At 47.1% G+C, this 20,361-nt stretch overlaps 1 long non-coding RNA gene across 1 annotated transcript; it reads left to right on the forward strand.

The window, feature by feature from the left end:
• The first annotated feature begins 387 nt into the window (after positions 1 to 387).
• LOC121833379 lies at positions 388 to 2,652 on the forward strand. Its single transcript, XR_006076665.1, has 2 exons — positions 388 to 1,010; positions 2,514 to 2,652. It is a non-coding gene; the product is annotated as an uncharacterized LOC121833379 (long non-coding RNA).
• The last annotated feature ends 17,709 nt before the right edge of the window (positions 2,653 to 20,361 follow it).

Consider the following 20,361-nt stretch of genomic DNA (forward strand, 5'->3'; position numbering starts at 1 on the left):
CCAACGCAAGTAGCTCTTTACGGGACTCTTCCTTTGCAGACAGAAACTTCCGGAGCTGAGCGATGTGCTCAAAGCTATGGCTGTGATAGTTGATAGCAAGTCATCCCTTTCTTCATTGTCATCTTCACTCTCACTGCTGCACTTTGCTGGCGTTACTTCCTGTACTATGTCCTCTAATGAGTCATCACGACAAACACATACATCATCGTCAAGACTAGCATATTCCGCCAGCTTGGCGTTCACATTATGTGCTTCAAGGCCAGAAAGCATGATGCCAGTGAGCTGGTCCTCATCCTCGATGTCGTCTTGGTCATCATTGCTAGTCTTGAAGCACATAATGTGAACGCTGTTTTCTGCTAATGTGTGCCCGCTTGAGCCCCGTTGAGTGTGCTTCTTTATGAGCACCGGTGCACTGAAAGCACGCTCTGCAGGTATTGCTTCTCTGTGGTGCACCGGTGCTCGGAAAGAAGCGCATTCAACGGGGCCGCGAGAACAAAAAAAGATATGAATTAAGCGTAAACGCCATTCGGATTAAGCGGCTTATAAATACATTAAAAACATAGCGGGACAACCAAAGTTTTCAAATCTGTTTGAATTATCCGGAAGTACAAAATATCCAAGCTTCAATTATTGTGAGCCTATTGTATCAATCACTTTCTGTAGCAACTTTGTGCTTAAAATCGCAATAAAGTGATTTTTAGGCAGAATTCATTTTTTCGGACTGCTCGATTATTCTGAGTTTTGTGCTATCCCCATCGAGTCCGAAATATTGGTCGGTGACTATCAAACTTAAACACAATGGTTACACACCACAGGTCCCGAGGACCATGACATCAATGAGCTGGCTTTCACCTTGTTCAAGGCAGCAGCGGAACACTATGGGCGGGACCCTGGGTCGACGCACCAGCCGGCTCATGGCTGCTGTCCTGTACCCTGCACGGCACTACGTGTGGCTTAACTGGCCAAGCAGAGGGTCATCGCGTGACTTTTATGAGGCGTCGCTAGCCATTGTAAGTATATTTTTTGACACTCATGTCTGGTGATGTACTTTGGTGCTGTACAACGGAATACATTTGGTGGCAGTTCAGTCTTGCCAATTAGGCCATTTTGAAACGGAACACATTTAGTGGTGGCTCGGTTTAGGTTTCCTGGCTTGGCAATCTTGCAGCAGTGTCTAGACTCAACACAAACCTTTTTGTACTTCATTGTCAGGGATAGTGTAATTTCTGCAATACTGTCGAAGCAACTTCTGCACGCGAACAAGATGCAAGACGAAGCCACATGCTTGTGCCCAGTGCTTGTGCCCAGTGTACTTCACGAGTTCATTTCGGCGTTGCCACTCCACGCGTCCATGCACTCGCCGCACCTTGAGAGTCAAGTATGCACCACAATGCACTCCCGTCATGCAGCACTCAGGAGAGGAACGAGAGCAGACAACTGGGGTTTTTCCGCCATAAGAGACGAGAGAACCTAAAAAAAAAAAGAAAGCACGTTCCACGGGCAACAAAATCGGACGCGAGCTGTGCTATTCATTCTGTGAAGCAAGCAATCGACAACCTGTGCTTCATTTGCAAGTTTTTAGTCATTTTGTTGCCAGACAGACGTTGAATTACATCAGCGGATAAGGATAGGTTCAAAACAAACGTCAGCTACCGCGAGATCTCTGTCGCAATCCGTGCGGGGGTGAAAAGTTGAGACGTTAGTTGACAAACCTCGCCCGCCCCCCCTGTCCATCACCTGACCCCATTCTGCGAATATGGCTATAAGCAAGGGAGCGTGATCATGTGGCAAAAGATTCTCAAGCGCGACTGGCCCATGGAGCACATAGTTTCCACAGCACTGTCAGTTTAGGGGTCCACGGAGGATATTTGTGCGTAGTACTGTAGAAGCCACAGGCCGGAGTGGGGGGGGATTGGCAAATTTCGTCCGAATGTTTAGCGAAGAGCATCAAGGAGCTAATTTTCCAAGGGAAGAATGGTGATGTGCGGGTACAAAAATAAGGGTCCAAGCACTGTGAGCAAGAGGGGAGTTCTTTCTTTTCCTCATCTTGAACTGCTAGCCGTATACTACCTTTAGGTCAACCCACTAGTCATTCCAACCAGAGCTCTGTGTTCTGACGTCCACACACATTCTCGTCTCCCCCTCTCCCTCAGTGTTTTGGTGCATACTCAAATGCTCTGCATCATTAGCAGATTTTTTTTTTTTTAAGGAGGGGGAGTTTTTTTTTTTTTTTCAGGTTAACTTTTTCTTAATGAAAAATCAACATACCCCAGCTTTTCTTAGGAAAAATTATTAGTTTTTGGTGACATAACAAATATTAGGTAAACAAAACACATCTGGGCTGCATTTTGCCCGTGAAATAAGTATCTCCTTGCAAACTCCCCCTTCTCCCCTCTCCACCCCACCCAGCCTGACCTATAAATTCGCCCCTGCTCTTCATTGCCCTGCATGTTTAGGTCAGATATTGTTCCTGTTGACCTGATGGACTCCTTTGTTCTCTTCATTCATCATAGGTTTCAAACCGTCCTGAATCGTGGACCAAGCCTTGCAAGACTTCACTCTTATGCCCTCTCCTTTTTGGTGGATCGGGACTTGCCATCTTCCCCTCTCGTGGCTCCCTGTCGTAATTAAATAAATTGTATTTTTTTCTCATGACAGTGCACACCTACTGGTACACGTCACAAAAAGAGTGTGGTAAATCCATGCCACAGATTACTGTGAAACATGCGAGAAGGTAATTGTTGTGTTCCGAGGCGGGAGGAAGGCCAAAGCCCGGAGCCGCAAACCAATACCCGCGAGTCCTTTATCGAACCTTAAGAGTATCTGCCAGTCATGCGCATCTCGGACCCTCACACGTGGCCCAGCCAGCTCACCGTCTCGCATGCCGCCAGTCTTCGTCTTCTTTATACGACGCCTCCCCCTTTCAGCCTCATCGTCCATAGCGTTCCGGTGGTCGTGAAATTCTCCCACTTCGTGTTATGGTTGCTTGAGGATCGTTCTCCCAGTAACCGGCCGGCTGGCTGTCGCTGTCGGGAATCGCGGGCTGGAGATGGTGCCGTGTGCGTCGTATCGTTCCTTGGTCGGTTTCTACAAGGTAAGACCAAGGTGGTCCGGCCGCTCCCGCCTGAATCCACATTGCTGCGTGTGGGTGTAGCTCCCTGCCATTTCTTGTGCGGTGGCGCCTATTATAGTTAGACGCCTCTCTTGTCTTCCGTTTCCTGTATCATTGCCGATACCTCCTGGAGTGTTGCCAGAGAGGTACTGGGCGCCGTTGGAAGAGTGGAGCGTAACTTGTGCCCCATCAAAAGTTCGGCAGGGGAAAACCCTTTGGGCCCAGGGATGGTTCGGTAGGCCAGAAGAGCTTGTGCTGAATTCGAGGTTTTCTTCGCAGTCTGCACCGCTCTCTCTGCTTCTCCGTTACTCTGGGGATAATACGGGCTTGAAGTAACCAGTTCGACTCCCCACTCTGGCGAATCACCGGAACTTGGTTGAGCCAAACTGGGGACCGTTGTCGGAGCGGATGACTTCTGGGCAACTGTGTCTAGCGAAGTTCTGGCTGAAAACCTTGATAATGTCCTCTGTGGTTGTTCGAGGTATTTCTTCAAGTTTGAAGAACTTCGAGTAGTAGTCGACGATGACTATATACTTCTTCCCCCTGAACTGGAAAAGTTCCGTTCCAATTTCCTGCCAGGGACGATCGGGTAGTGAAGTCTGAAGAAGGGGTTCTGTATGTGGTCGTCTATATTGCTGACAGGTAGGACGGCGACTCACATAGTCATGTATTTTCGTGCTTAAGCCAGGTCACCAGACGGAGTCTCTGGCTCTTGCCCGGCATCGGACAACACCCTGATGGCCGCTGTGCAATCGCTCCAAGACTTCTCCTTGCAGACTAGGCGGGATCATCAGCCGGTCGTTACGCATTGGTAATCCCTGCACAACCGAAAGGTCTGCGGCGAGACTCGCGAATTTGCTTAAGTTCGGAGGAAGTTTGTTCCTTGCCGGCCATTGTTTTTCGCTGTATTCCATAACCCTTGATGTGGTTGGGTCTTTGGAAAGTTCTGCCTTCAGTCTGGACAAAAATGAGGTAGAGGGTGGAAGGAGCTCCAATGTTAGCATTTCATACTCGTGAACCAACGCTTCACTGATCTCCACGGTGTGCCTTGAGTCTGTAGACTGGCGTGTGGTCGGTAGGGGTTTCCTGGAGAAGACATCCGCGGTGAACATCTCTTTGCCCGGTACGTGGGATATTGCAAAGTCATACTCAAAGATGCGCATCCTCAGACGCTGTAGCCTTGGTGTCATTTCGTCAAGACGTTTCGTTGTGAACAGTGGCACCAGAGGCTTGTGGTCTGTTTCAATGTGGAATCTCTTTCCTACCAAGTAGGTCCGGAAATGTTCACAGGCCCATACGATGGCCAAAGCCTCCTTTTCAACTTGGGCGTATCTCTGCTCCATTTGTGTCGTGGCTCTCGATGCGTATACCACTGGGCGTCTTTTGCCGTTTTCCTCTTGTAGCAGAACCGCCCCCGGTGCAAACGAAGACGCATCTGCCGACAACGTAAGTTGTGCATCCGGTTTATAGAGTGTGAGCACAGGAGTCTTGCATAGGAGATCTTTGATGTTAAGGAATGCTTCTTCCTGAGGCTCGCTCCAGAGCCAGCTAGCATCCTCGTGTAGCAGATCTCGAAGTAGCTTAGTTTTCTCGGCTATGTCGGGAAGAAATTTCCCAAGGCGGTTGACCATCCCCAAGAATGATCGCAGGTCTGCCAAGCTTCCAGGTGCCGACATCTGGACGATCGCTTCCATTTTCTTGGGGTCTGCCGCAATGCCCCTGCTGTCCAGAAGGTGGCCCAGAAACCTGATGCTCTTTCTGGAGAACTCACACTTTGAGGTGTTCAAGGTCACTCCAGAGTCGTGGAGGCGGCGGAGTACCAACTCAAGATTTATGTTGTGTTCCCTTTTGTCACGACTGAAAACTAAGATGTCATATGACATACTTGTCCTGGGATTCCCTCTAGGATCCTTAGCATCTCCCACTGAAAGGCTTCGGGCGCTGTCGCAATGCCAAATGGGAGTCTTTTGAATTGAAACTGTCCCACTGGTGTGATAAAAGTCTTCAGTTCCTTTGACTCTGGGGCTAGTGGTGCTTGCCAGTAGTCGGCATTCGCATCTAGTTTGCTGAATACCGTCGCCCCGGCGAGTCTTGCCAAGCTCTCCTCTACGGTTGGCATGATAATCCGCTACGGCACCAGTTGCGGGTTTAGCTGTGTATAGTCCACGCAGATACGAAGAGAACTGTCTTGCTTTTTAGCCACCACCATGGGTGCGCACCATGCTGTGGCATGGTCGACTCTTTCAATAACGTCCATGTCTTGCATCCGTTGCAATTCCTGTTGAGTGCTGGGTAGCAGAGTTAGAGGTACCCGTCTCGGGAATGTGATTGCGAATGGTCTCGCATCAGGGTGAAGCGCGATCTTGTACTTGGAAAAGCAAGGGGTACTTTTTACGGAGGTGGTCATACTCCGGCTTGCTTTCAGCTTTGACTTCGTTCAAGCTAGGTAGCACCTGAAGGGCTTCAATTGCAGGCCGCCCCAGCAGTGGCTGTTTTAGCTGGTCGGACACATAGATGATTTCTCTAGTAGTGCGCTCATTCCAGGTTACCGTCGCCGTGAACTTGCCTAGCGTGTTCAGCGGAGTGTGGCCTGCTCCATAAAGATCCGTCCCTGTTGTCTGCAAAGTTGCAAATGTTGTCGCGTCGCACATATTGGGAGGGATAGCTGTGACGTCCGCCCCCGTGTCCACCTTGAATGTGATGTCTTGGTTGTTTACTTTGGCTGTAATGTACCAGGCTTCCCGTGGTACTTTGCCCATTGCTTGAGTGTACCAACTCGCTGAGGAAGACTTCATTCAGTCCTTGTCTGTGCTCTTGTATACTGAAATTTTCTTGAGTGTGTTTGGAAAAACAGACGCTCTCAAAGTGGCCTAGCTTTTTGCAGGCGTTGCACTTCTTGTCTTTTGCGGCACATTGAGACTTGGCGTGTTTCCGTGAACTGCCACACCATCGGCACGTCCATGGCAAATTATTAGACAGGGCTTGGAGAGGCAACATGTTCGGACGTCGAAAGTCCTTGTTCTCGCTTTTTGTTTTCGGCTGTCTTCCGAGTTCTTCAAGAACGTCGCCGTCTGTCCTTGTGCTGCGTAGCTCAGTCTGTTGGCGCTTTACCGTCTGATGATCAAGCTGCCGTAGTCGCGCGCTGCAGTGTAAGCTTAGCATCGAGCTGGAGTTTCTCACTTAGTTTCCTGTCCAGGAGTCCGACGACAATGCGGTCCTATATGAGCTCGTCCCGTAAAGGGCCGTAGTCACAGGTATCCGCCAATCTGTGCAATGCCGTGATAAAGACCTCCACAGGCTCGTCCCGCTCTTGCTTTCTAGAATTGAACTTTGCTCTCTCAAAGATGACGTCCACCCGCGGAATGAAGTGCGTGTCGAACTTAGCTTTGACTATGTCGTAATCGTTCAGCTCCTCTTGTGTCATCTCGAGCGAAGAAAGGACATCCTCTGCCCATCGCTTAGATGAAGGTTTTCACCTGAGTCGAAGCGTCGCAGATATGATCCGGTAGCGGTCCCACTGAATGATCCATCCCTTCCAGTCGCTCGAATTCCTGAAATCCAGCTTCTCCGGTAGCTCGACCGCAAAGGGGTTGAAGAAGGAAGGTCCTCCGCTGGCCTGGGAGATTGAAGCCCTCGAACCGTCTGCGTTGCTAGTCGTGGCATAGATCTAGCAGCGGCTCGAATCTTCTTTGCTGGCCGTTCGGTCGAACTGCAGAGTTTGGTGCAGCTTCTCAGGTCCCGAGAAACGATGGAGGATTGTTCAGTATCCCACTGCTGCCACCATGTCGTGTTCCGAGGCGAGAGAAAGGTCAAAGCCCGGGGCCGCAGACCAATACCCGTGAGTCCCTTATCGAACCTTAAGCGTATCTGCCAGTCATGCGCATCTCGGACCCTGACGCGTGGCCCAGCCAGCTGACCGTCTCACATGCCGCCAGACTTTGTCTTCTTTATACGACAGTAATTATACAAAAGATGAAGCTCCGAAAAGTTTGATGAAAAGAAGATAGCTATCCCCGTTTAATTTTTATTGCCACTTTAGCATGCTACGTCCGAAGTATTTCAGCTTATCATGGCATTGACTTTTGACCATTCACACTTTCAAGGAAAGGCTATCAGCAAGAAGGGTTCCCAGGTCTGTTCTGTTTGCATTTAATTACTGAGAAAAGGTTTATGCGGAGTGCAGGTTCTGCTTTTTTTTTGCAGGGGTTGTAGTGACGTCGAAATGCCAAGCTCTGATTGAAGGATGGTGGGTACAGAATGCTAGCTGCCTTCAGGTCTACCCACTATCCTTCAATCAGAGCTCTGCATTCTGACATCACCACAACCCCTGCAAAAGAAACGGACGAACTTGCACCCGACATAGACATTGCCAAGTGTATTTCAACACGTCTAAATGCCTAAACTTTTGACTATTTTGTCACCATGATTTTAATGAAGTTTTGCTAGGTGAAGTATGTTTTCCAGAGCGTTTGCAGGTGCCATACATAAATTTAAAGAAAAAACAGACTACATTTGTCCTCGAAGTTTTTACAGAACACACATCGCTATCACCATCACTATTTTTATTTTCCAAGATGGCCGTTTTGTTTCGTGAACGTTCTGTGACTTCGGCGATTTACTTGATTTACGAACAGCACTGCCCAATCGGTACGTTAATTTTGGTGGCTATTTATCGCGTAATATCGTGGGTATCTTGTATTTGTACAGAAAGTAGTATTTAAGGTTGAGATTGTTCGTACAGAGCATTAGCTCGGTGGGTCGTTTCGTCTGTTCAGCATTAGCACGGTGGGTCGTCTCGTCTGTTCTAAATTGCTTGTGTTTGCCTTTTGTCCACGTTTCTTTCCCTTCCAAACCCATCACACACTCTTGTTCATTTTCCTGTTTTCATTACCTAAAAGTTTGCTAACGACAATCATATTTTGTATGAATCTGGACAAGTAGAAAGTGCCCATGCAGCTCTACCTGCACTGTTCTGTTTATGTTGCGCAATTGCAAGATAGGCTTTTACTGTTTTGAAAATATTCTTTAACTTATGGCGTTCTAAAATATCGCTAGGAAGCTGAGTAATGTTCGTAAAGAACATGTGGTTAAGCAGGGGTGGATAGCGCTTGTGTTGAGATGTTTCCGCGCATGTCCGGAAAGCATCCTTGCGGGGCAGCTGTCAACAATCTATACTTCGTTTCAGCTTCGGTCCAGACGCAGCCGATGCTACAAGCGCGAGCATGTGGCCCAGAACAGTGCTTGCACTGCACGAGCGCGCGTGCTTGGCAGGGATGCTGAAAGCCCGGAGCTCGCGCTTGTAGCTTTGGCTGCGTCTGGACCGAAGCTGAAACGAAGTATAGTGACGAGCCGAAGCGGGACGGTAATGTTGGAGATATGAAACAGAATAGTACCCCGTGTTAAATATTTATTTGTTTGGTGGTCTGCTAGGCATTACTGAGGTGCTTTGTTTGGCTGTGTGCTTTTATTTTATGCTTACAGAATGTGCTGCACCTACAACTACTGCTCAGTTTCACTTGTGCAGAGGTCTACGACAGTTGACCGAACACAATTCCATAGAAGCATGTTTTCGAGAACGGGACCACTTTATCGAAGCTCAGTTTACAGTAACATCAGTTATTGAAAAAGGATGGCCATTTAGTGAATCTATTCAATCGGCATAAGCAAATCTGGAAGCCCCTAAATGCTAGCGCGATTCACTGAGGCATGTTCGCCTATGCTTCGAGCACTCGCTCTTCTCTCTTAGGCTGTAAACCAGGCAGAATGTAATTGCAAAAACGGCAGGGTTGTGACATGCACAAAACATGTCTATCATACTCTGAATGTGCTGGCCGCCCAAGCGAGCGATTCGGTGACTGGCTCGGCTTTACCGTCGGCCAAGGCAGAGCAAGCAGTCGAGTTCGGTGAATTGCGTTTTCTTGAATTTGCGAAAAGTAAGTTTGTTGTCATTTTCTCTAAACTGTGTGTCTTTTTGAAAGGATTCAATAAAATGGGGGTTTCTAATCTGGTGCTTGAGAAAATAGGTGCCTCCACTCGGGCTTTACATGCCAACATTCTTAGATCTATCAGTTGACAAGCTCCACAGAAAAGCAGCGTTCGAAAACAGTTCTCTGTTGCTGGCACGCAAGCAGGTATAGGTAGATAACATTCCTAGCGCCACAGTGTCAATGCCTCAGTGGTCAACAGAAAACATTTTTTGAATGACGCTCTTTTTGCATTAAGTATTGTGAAGACCTTATGTTTATTGTAAGGTATTGTGTTATTGTAATAAAGTCACTTTCCGCTGCAGGTAACGTGCATCCAACGTTTCACCGGATCTGTCCATATGACGGGCCGATCGTGTAGCAGGTGCCATTAAGCGGGTGCGCCGCAAAAAGGCGTCAGGCGTTTTCCGAAGCTTGTCAACTGACCTAGATCTAAGAACATATGTACACACATTGCTACCATTGCCAAGCGGGTCCAGATATTGTTGGAGATCTGCTGTTTGCTAAAAATGTTTTTACAACGTTCACACGTTGGTCAATAAAAGCACATCTTTTTCTTCAGTAATATTGACTAACATTTCAGCAATCAAGGAAGTTGACACCGAAATGTTGAAAGCAATAAAGAAATTAAAGCTAGGCTGTTTTTGGGTCCAGATTTATCTTCTTTTATTGTTAAGAACAGCATTGATTTTGTTTGCCCCATCACTGAAGCATGCATATCCCCAGATTTAGAAATTAGTTTCTGCACACTTGAATACACGGTGCCATTTCTTTCTTGGAAGCAAGTCAATATTTATTTCGATTTATAGCAAGCTTTTGATAAGATCAACCAGAAATTGCTTTTGTAAAAACCGTTATTGTATGGTGTAGCATTGCCACATTTAAAATGGTTTAATAACTCTAGCAACTCGCAAGATGAGGACGGTAGGGAGAAGCTTCCTACTTTTGGCAATGCTTCACAGTGATGTGATTGGCCTAAGCCGTTTTGGAGCAGCCAAAACAGTGTTTTGGAGCAGCAAAGGTGGCTTTCGAAGCAGCTAAAACAGTGTTTCAGAGCAGCAAAAGTGGCTTTTAGAGCAGATATTCTCAGAAAAATAAAAAAATATTATTTTTAAGTGCTGTTCAAACGAAGGACACTGTGCTTGCCGCAATAAACACATTATAGTGAAGTTAGACCACCTGGGAGTCTTCGAACATGTAATTGAAATGCCAATGACATGACACATTTTGAAATGCTTCAGTTAAATGATACATATAGACCCTTTCTCCTGTACTCTCGCCCCAGCCACCTGATAGGCATATCCGGTATGGGCGACGAAAAAATAATAAGACATTTCAACCTGGAAATAGTAAAAAAAGAGAGGGGAGGCAAAAGGAAAATGGGTAACAGTTACGCTTATATCCTAAATGGATCCTATTGGCATGGCGACGGCAAAACAATGTTTTTGCCCATACTGGAGGTGACGACATTTCAAGATTGCGGCGCCCTTGAGAAAAAGGTTAAGTGCACATATTAAATTTTTTTGAAAAATACCAGCTTAGTAGTAAATGGCACTACATTAGATTGACTAGTGATCAAATAAATGTAAGGAGTCTCCAACTGATGAAAAACGTAACTAGTGCAGTGCAATGCGAAATTGTCACGCGAGCGGAGATGGCTGTTCGATAGAAACAATGCCACTCCGCTCCGTCGCCAACTGATTCCCAAAATTGTATGCAAAATGTAACTGTCAAGCATACGACAAAAAAACAGTCTGGCGGCACGTGCTTGCCAGTCCGGCAGGCGAGGTACAAGATAAACACGCACACACACAAAAAAAAAAACCTGAGCACATCGATGAAAGACATGGCGAGCCAGGGTCAAAAAGTTCTTCGAACGCTTTGTGCGACGACTGAACTTGAGAGAAACAAGCGCGCTGTGCGGGTTCGGCGTGCAGACATTGCCGTCTTTGCTTTAGCTCACTTCCCTTCACCAACTTTCATTCGCGACAGATTTTGTCGCGTTTCTCATCTTGTCGGCGACTATTAGCACAGAGATGTTCTGGTGGCATCTTTTTTCATTCACAACATCAGAGGCAGTTTGATACTTCAGCACCATGTTCCAGGTAAGAAAAAAAAAAAAAAAAATGTTTTTCATGCAAGGCTTGTCAAAATATTAGGTGCTGGAAAATATCAGCCATCCACATTGTCCTTATTGAGAACTCTACTCTATGTTCATGTCCTGCGGCCTTATTGAAAAGCGCTGCAAAAGAGCGCAAGCATGCACCTGATGTCGCCACACCAGTCTCCTCCTGGACAATAAATTCTGCTTGCTATGGTCACCAAATGTCAACAGATGCACATGCCAACACAGCGATTGAAGCCAGCTACCGCCACTCCATCTTCCAAATGTCTCCTACCAATGCAACAGTAGCTTGGGCTCCCAAGCTATTCAATCCCTCCTGCAAGTGGTTTTATGGCATCCCTTCAATTTATTTCTAAAATTTTATATTTTTTTCACCCCGTCACATGGGTGCTGCCATCTTGAAATCATGTCACATAGCCGCCATAAGGTGGCTTCAAATCGTCGCTCCTCCCTCCCCTTCGCGAACACGTTGCATTTGTTTTTTCGTTGAGTTTTACCGCAACTTTACAGCGAAGCTGTATCTGACTCGTTGGTAAGTTTTCTTTTGTGTCTGTCAACAGAACAGTAGTGGACAGAAAAGCATTGTGCGCTCCTTGTCTTCTATCGTGTAGTTTTGACACTTGTAGTTTTCAATAAGAAAACCACAAGTGTCGGAACCACATGACAGATCGGGCGTGCACAATGCGAAACACATAGTGCTCCCCGCATGCGTCTCTCAGTAAAAATTGTGGTTTCATAAGTTGCCGTGGTAACGGCACCATACAGTCTTTCACATAGCGTCCCAAGCGACTTCTGATCGCACAGTCTTTGCAAGTCTGTCGAGCTTGCTTATGTCACCCATGCTAGAAAGGATAAATGCTACACGGACAACAAGGTTGGAGATTTAAAGAGGGCATTCGGCTGTACAATTTAATGTCTTGGAGGAGGAAAGTTTGTTTACAAAATATTCGAAACTTATTAACATACTGTAAAGGACTTAAATTTTGCAAACCGCCTACATTTCGTAAAAAATAGGTCACGCGAACGATTCTGGTAAAACGTAAATACATTGGAATCTATATTGAGATTCCACCGCATCGCGAAAATCAGAACCCGCTAATTATTCCAAAACTTTAGCTTTAACGTGAATTGCGAAATATTGAGCCCGCAAAAAATAAGTCGTTTACAGCATCTCCCATTTCTTCGTTTTATTTTTTTTGGCGTTCACCTGAAGAATTAGTGGTTAAACATTTCATTGACATTTCAGGCAGCTATGTCAAGGTGGGTTTTGTTCATTCTTTCTGTGAATCGGAAGTTCGCTGGGACGTCAAACTGGAGCACCGCCTGGTGGCATTTGCAAAGAAAAGGGTCTTTACAAAAAACGTTTTGGTATAGTGCAGTGGGCAATCGTTGCAGGTGATACCACAGCTTCGCTGGCGAACTAACTGTCTTTACAGTGTGAATAGGAGCCGCAACTTTTTAATTTGTCTTGCTTTGTGAAGTGTAGTCTGATACTTATATTTACTACCTAACTGCATGCCGTCATTATGCGTGCAACTTCTGCACATTATTTTATATATGCACCGTCGGGGAAAGGAGTCAGCGTTAGCACTGGCGCACATAGAGTATGGAGAGGTCCCTAAGTCAGACAAGGGTTGAGAGGTCAATTATTTATGACACTGAAAATTTGCTTAAGTGTTAGTTGTGCAATAAGAAGCACAAGGTATATTTACACATTTACGATGTTAAAGAAGACTGCAAATATAGACAATGCAAGTAGTCACTGTTTCTTGAAAGCATCGTGCTCTGCCTTCATAACGAATCCAAAAGTTACTTTTGATTATATGGGGGAATCATGATTGTAGTAGAAACATTTGTTTGATCTATTTATGAATTTAAATAAACTACAAATAATTTATTTAGACACACAGGGTTGCCTCTTGGGGTAAAAAACGTGTCGAAAAAAACTTGAGTGCCTGGCAAAAGTGCCCGAGGCACATAATGCACGACGCTGAAAAGAGACCATCATCATGGAAATCGCTCGGGTGCAGCGATGTCGATGCCGGATTTACCCTCGACGCCGCTGAAAGAGCGTACCTGTTAGTGATGCAAAACTATCAATAGTAGCGAAAGTAGGCAGAAATCTGACACGATAGCAAAAAAACTATCGATAGTCGACTATCGAAAAACTAGACACTACTATCAATAGTCGACTGTCGAAAAGCTATGGATAGTACTATCGATAGTCGACTATCGTAAACCTATCGATAGTACTGTCAGCGGTTTACTATCGATAGTCTTGCGACACTAGCAGTTTGCGTCGCTCTCTTTTTTTTCTCACTTTATTTTTTCAAATGGGACACCAACTAGCCCAAGCACTTACCATCCCAACTTGGTTCAACTTTCAGTGGTGATGAAGACGGGAGTTTGGGCGGAAAGGAGGAAGGGAGGTGAGCGGCGGTGCAGCATCTGTGTTCGCTCTAGTGGTGCAAAACTATCAATAGTATTGATAGTCAATTTATTGATAGTTTTGAATCACTAGTACATGTTCAAACAAATAACATCTGTCTACACAAATCCATGAAGGGGTACCTGGCATTTGACCGAGCCAAGCTTGCTGGAGGCCAATTCTCTTGCACGATTTAATTTTATTTCACAAATTATACACTAGAAGACAAGACTTCAATTGGCGGGTTTGTCTCTTATCGCACATAGCACAGCCGCGAGCCCGCTGAAACCAAAAACCAACCAAACTAAAGCCATTCTATGGTACCATGTGTGTCAATGCCCCGTGTCCACCAGTCAGGTAACTGCCGAGATGAAAAAGCACACCACGTCCAGTTGAGTTTAGCTCTTCCTCACTCGCCGGGCAAGCTTGCGCAAAGGTAGCACAAGAGAAACAAGTGATACACACTAGCGTACATAACTTCAAACACAAAGAAAACTTTGTAGCCCTTATTGCCGGTAGCATTTCTTTCCAAGTGTAAATGGGCGGAGATCGATGCCATGATCTTCTGAAAAACTTCAGACATAGCATGCCTAGCAGTTAAAGTGGCGAGAAAAATTAAAAACTGAGGAGATTCATTTCCTTTCTACCAAAATTTTTGTATCTTAACCTTTCAGTAATCACACGACATATTTCAGAGTAATCTGAACCTTGGATTAACCACACTTTTTGTACAGTGGAATCTCATTAGTTCAAGCCTTCTTAATTCAAACTCGCAAATAATTCAAGCTAAAGCGCGAAACACATGTACGACGAAAACCTTCCGATCCGACGTGCGGACTGCCGGAATGACCTTGAGGGAGAGGGTTTTCGTAGCATCGGAGAGCGTTGAAAACCCTCGCCTCCGACCGTCGTATTGCGCGGTCGGACGTCGGATCGGACGGTTTCGTCGTACATGTGTTTCGCGCTTAACATGCAGGTCCCATCCTATATGTTTCTAGAAAGGAAACTTCCGGTAATTTAAACTCGTACAATGTTTTGGTCCCCCTCGGGTTCAAACTAACAAGATTCGACTGTAAGATGTGGTTGGCAGGCGATGCGCATTGTCTTAAGAAATACAAACAATTTATATGACAGAAAGACCTGAGGGGATGGGGGACAAGACTTGATCCAGGCACTGGGCCTAAAGAGAAGTTCCATCTTGCAAGGCTTGATCTATAATTCAGGGCATTTTCAACCTACGGTGTATGTAGAGAATGAAAGTGCCTACCAGGTGAACAGAAACAGTACGTTATCCGAACATGTAGGGCAACGCAGAGCCGTATATGTAGAGAGTTTGGTCAATGGGAGGCGCTGGCAGAGTCCGGGCGTGCGGCAGAGTCGGAAAGAGGGCTTGGCATGCTCTCTTGACCAACCAGAAGCCGAAAAGAATCCCTTAGCGGTGGTAGCGGCAAACAGTTTTAATCAAAGGTCTATGTTCGTATACACCAACTCAACTCTCCTACGTCACGCCGCGGTGGTGGCGCGCCGGACGCACTTCCGGTCTGGGGCGGTGGGCAGAAGTCGCCGTGCCAGACATGCATTCCTGTGTTCATTTGGAAGAAACGAGACAAAAAAACCTGCCTTCTCGTCAAAATGCTGCGATGGGGGCTTTACAAAGAGAGTCTGGGAAGGTTTGAAGATCAGTTTTCATGTGTTTTTGCACCCTCCGTTCGTCCGAGAACGTCGATAGCAGCCGTGAAAAGGGCAAACCTGACGCTGTCGAACTACGATTGCGTGTGCGGGCCACAATTTGTAGTCGCCAGATGTATTTGCTTTGTTCCAACATGACCGAGAGAAAACCCCCAAGTTGTCCGGACCACCCACGGATTCAGTGCGTCTTCAAATTCACACGGCCGCCTGATCGTTCGAACTTTCGTCTGCTCTTTCAAAGTTGTCTGCTTTTTGTCGTCTGCTCGTTCAAACAAAAGCGGCCCGTAGACCAATCTTTGACCCGGTGATTGCAATAAGAAGTAATTGCAGGCCTCAAAAGACTTAAGTAGGCTCGGTGTAAGCAGTAGATACAAGATGTTGATCATTGGTACCGGTGGCCATCACCGACTTGTTAGGCTTTGTCTGTTTCCGCTTCCGATTTTCCGTATCGACGTCGATCGTTGCCGCTACCTTCTACACTTTTGCAGCACGAGGGTCGTCGCGACCGAAAATAGCTAGAAGAGTCTCATCATGGTTTTGTACGTCCATTCTGCGGCGGTCATGCAAATACATCGCCGCACGTCAAATTATTTATGCAAAGTTTAGCAGCGTAACGAGCCTTGATGATTTCGCTCAGGCGATTAAAGTGGTAAGACATTGCGATGAGGACGTAGAATCGACAACTCCAACGCGAAAAAGAGTATGCAGACTCACACAGACGCCGACAACGTGACATTCGAATGGTTTGTTGACGCGGGACGCGGTGCTTCTTGCCCGTACTCCATTGCGCGCGCGTTCCAAGTCGTCTGCTCTTTCAAACTTGGCTGCTTTTTGTCGTCAGTTCGTTCAAACGACAGCGGCTCGTAAACCAAACATTGACCCGGTAATTGCGATAAGAACGAAGTGCAGGCCTCAAAACACTTTTGAAGGTTGGTTGGGGTAAGTCGGCTAAGTGCAAACAGATACAAGAAGATGTTGATCATTATTGTTACCAGTGGCCATCACCGACTTGTAATGCCCGATTCTGCTTGCGGTTTTCAGTATCGATGTCCACCATCTCAGCTACGGTCCACACTTTTGCAGTCCGAGCGACGTCGCGACTGAAAATAGCGAGCAGTATCTCATCGTGGGAGTCAGGCTTTAGCGCCCAGTCTGCGGCGTCCCCGCGAAATGAATCGGCGCACGTCACATTGTTGACGCAAAGTTTTGCCTCGATAGTTTTGCTGAAGCCGCTCAAGTAGTCAGACATTGTTAGGAGAACGTAGAATCAACAATTCCAACGCGAAAAAGAGCACGGGGACTCCCACCGACGCCGAAAACAACGCAATTCAATGGTTTGTTTATGGGCGACGGCGGGCTTCTTGCCCACCATCCACGGCGCATGCGCGGCGCCGGTGACGTCCGCTAGGGGCGCTCCGGTTTGTTTGTAAACATGAGTTGGTGTATATGGTTTTAATAAGCGCGTAAGAGTGAAGTGGTAGTAACTCTTCGTGGTTGAAAATAGGGAGCACGTGTTGTTTTGATCATGATCATGCAGAAAGAAGTAAGAAACGAATGCGCCGCGCAACTCTGTTTTGCGTGGACAGAGTGTGACCGTTCGGACGGCAGATTCCTGGCCCTGGGTGCTTGGCGTAAGGATTATGTCGATCGTTCCGCTAGTCGCACTCTTCCACCATCTTTTTGGATTAACGTGATTGAGACATCACGTGTACCATACTTTCAGCCATTGAGAGTTACTCCAATGCAGTTATGAGGTTTGTATCTCGCGACCACCGCCAGGGTATTATTTCCGGCTTCTGGTTGGTCACATTCAAATTTCTGAAGACGCCCTGGAACACGCCCAGTCCGCTTTCGGCCAATGGCGCCTCCTCATTTGTCTCCTATTCGGAACTCCAACGCCCTATAGGTGGCGGGGCAGTAGTTCCAAGATGGCGGAAGAGACGGGGATAGATTCTCCAGGGTTTCCCGTGCGCCTGCTCACTGACGCTGGTCAGTGCAATAAAAATGATTTATTCGTCTGACAACGCGAAGTGGTTAGGGCAGGATCATATTACATGTGACGGAGATGTTGATGCGCGTTAGCAAAATGAGCATGCTGATATTTAAAAGTGGCAAAAACCTCGACTTGCGAAGCTTTGTGGTGGGCGAGGGCATTTTACGCACTGGCCACGTCACTGTTTGTGGCAGAATACTTTTGAGGCTGATGAAGATATCGTGTTTGCTCCTTGCCATGGCCATTAGTGCTCTAAAAAGTGAGCCGCGCACGGTGACCGTCAAGCTTCAGAAGAGCAGCGTTCACAGTACTGATGCCTTCGTGTCACAGGCTCGCAACTCGCTGCTCACCGTCTCGGTTTTAGTGTATTGCAACACGTGATCAAACTCCTCTGTGGTTATTTATAGACGTTTTCCGCTTACTCTCGCCCCCGACCGCCGAGTAGGCATATCCGGTATGGGCAACGAAAAAATATCAGAACGTTTTAACCTGCAAATAGTAAAAAATAGGAGGGAGGCAAAACTAGAATGTGTGACGGTTACGCTTATGTCCTAAATGCCTTCTATTGGCGTGGCGACGGCAAAACAATGTTTTCGCCCATACTGGAAGTGACGTCAATTCAAGATGGTGGCGCCCTTGCGAAAAAGGTCTATAGGAAGTTTGTTATCGCAGGCTACCGTGCGGTGTAGCACTACAACCGGAGGCTCGCGCTGCACATTTGAAGCACAATTTTCAGCGCGTGTCAGGAGCGTTGCCTTACCTTGCTTATGGTGGCCAACGGTAGCCTGCGGTAACGCTATGCTAAAATAGCCTATTACCATAATCGGCGTGTTTAGGGGTTTAGGGGTTTTATTTATTTCTCTACCAACATGCATATTTTAATATACCGTACACTTTTTTTTTGTACAGTGTTATTTGCGACGTTGTGGCCCCTCTCCCCAAAAACTGCCCGTTCCAAGCTCTCGTCACGAACGGCTGGCTAACACAGACGCGCTTAAAATGCTTCGGGCATTTCTTTATTTATTTTGGGCTTACCTGAAAGCAAGTATGCATATTCTATCTTCTAAAAGTGCTTGGAATAAATCGTCATGTTCACCCATTTCCGACATGTATTGCTCGACATATCGTTGCGCGACCAGTTTTTCCCTACTTATGGCAGAGAATATACTTTTCATAGACCGAACACTAGAGCTCTACATTTTGAGCGGGAGCGTTTGCCGTCACGTTGAGCGCAGATCGAGCTGGCGGTTATGCACACGACCAGCAATCCGCAGCATGCGATATACGAAAAGTCCCTAATAAAATTAGACATCCCGGTCCTTCGTGCAACGCTGTTGCGAGGTGGAGCACAAGAATTCCTATTTTAACACGCTCACTTTTTTGTTACAACGGCTTCACGCATCAAGGCCAACAGCCCCTGCCGCCTTTTCCGCGCCGCCGGCGCTGCTGCCGTCCCCGTTCCTCTAGTTCTCCGCTCGTCCGAGGGAGGGCGAGCGGCGCGCTGGAGTTGCGAATACTTCCCAACGAATGGCCAAACTCTCTACATTTATGGCTCTGGGGCAACGCACAGTAGTCGAGTATACAGTAAACTCTCACTTGAGCGAACGTTAGTTTAAAAAATATTTCGGCACACGAGAAATACCGCACACGTCGACACACGGGAAATACCGCAAAAAATAAAGCAGACACTGTCACGACTTTGCAAGGTAAAACCGGAGAGGCCAAGAGCGGAAGAATAGACCCCTTGTAAAACGTACAGCGCAACGACGGCAGGGAATTTCGGGAACCCTCGGTACAGATCACGCGCTTTCTCGTTGCACCTTTGCGACTGCCCACGTGTCCCGGCAGCTATCGCCAGCAGCCGTTGCAGCCATCCTGCCCATCCGCCAAGTCGTTTGTCATTGGCGGCGCACTGTATCTGTAACAGCGTAAAGGCATCGCGACAGGTGAGCTTATTTGAATACATTATTCGTCGTAACTGAAGTGTCACCGAATCCACTTATTTTGCACCGCAAGCAAGCAAGCAAAACTTTACTTTGTTTAAGGGCCTACGTCCTGGTCCGGACGGTCCGTCCGGCGCACGTCTCGCGGATGGATTCCGCAAGGGGACTGGAGTGATTAATTAGTGCTTCTAGTGCGGTGGGTATGTCGGTGCCCATGGGTAGAGCCAGCCATTCCTCCCAAGAAATGATGTGTGAGAGGGTTGGGGGAAGGGTAGGTGGGTTACGAGACCAGTAGGTATGAGGGATGGAAGGGTATTCTCCGCATTTTGGGCAGGTGGGGGAGTCGGGTCGTTTGTAGATGTGGTGGAAGATGTAGTGCGATGGAAGAGAGTTGGTCCTGCTTGCCTGACGAGGGAGGATTGTTGCCTAGACCTGGTCTTTGGAGGGCGAGGGTAAATGGTCCGCTCTTCACATTGTTCTTTTAACCTCGACTTCCGCAGGGCTCTGCGAGCGTTCCTTGTTGCGCCTACCGAGTAGATAGCTGGCCATGACGAGGCAGGACCCGGGGAGTTTTCGAGGGTGAGACGATGGGCTGTCTCATTACCCTCCACACCTTGGTGGCCAGGCGTCCATACGAGGCGGAACTTTTTGTCCGGGTAGCGGACATGTATTTCACAGACTAGGTTATTCGTTTTAAGTGTAAGGTGTTGTCGGTGTAGTTTCGTATTCTTCCAAATCGTCGATCGTTGGGGGTTCTGTGAAGGTTTCGGAGTAATGTGTATTAGTGCGTGTGTTAAAGGGCAACTCCGCTTCATTTTCGATATTTAGAAAACTATGTAGCCCTTTTCAGTATCATATAGGAAGACCCCATGTCAAATATTACAATCTAATTCCGTCTATATATTTATTAAACTGGCCAGCAAACCTACAAGTGAGCCAAGTGGTCGAAATCTGCCAACTCTAGCATGCGGCGGGAGGCGCAATCATCAGCGCAGTCAATGCCACGGAGTTCGAGTAGCCAACAATGAGCCACTATGTCAGAGGCACGACTACATCATTCTCACGTTTCGTTTGTTTTTACTTCTCA

This window comes from Ixodes scapularis, unplaced genomic scaffold (genome assembly GCF_016920785.2).
Source record: "Ixodes scapularis isolate PalLabHiFi unplaced genomic scaffold, ASM1692078v2 PGA_scaffold0__279_contigs__length_252992795, whole genome shotgun sequence".
NCBI classification, from domain to species: domain Eukaryota; kingdom Metazoa; phylum Arthropoda; class Arachnida; order Ixodida; family Ixodidae; genus Ixodes; species Ixodes scapularis.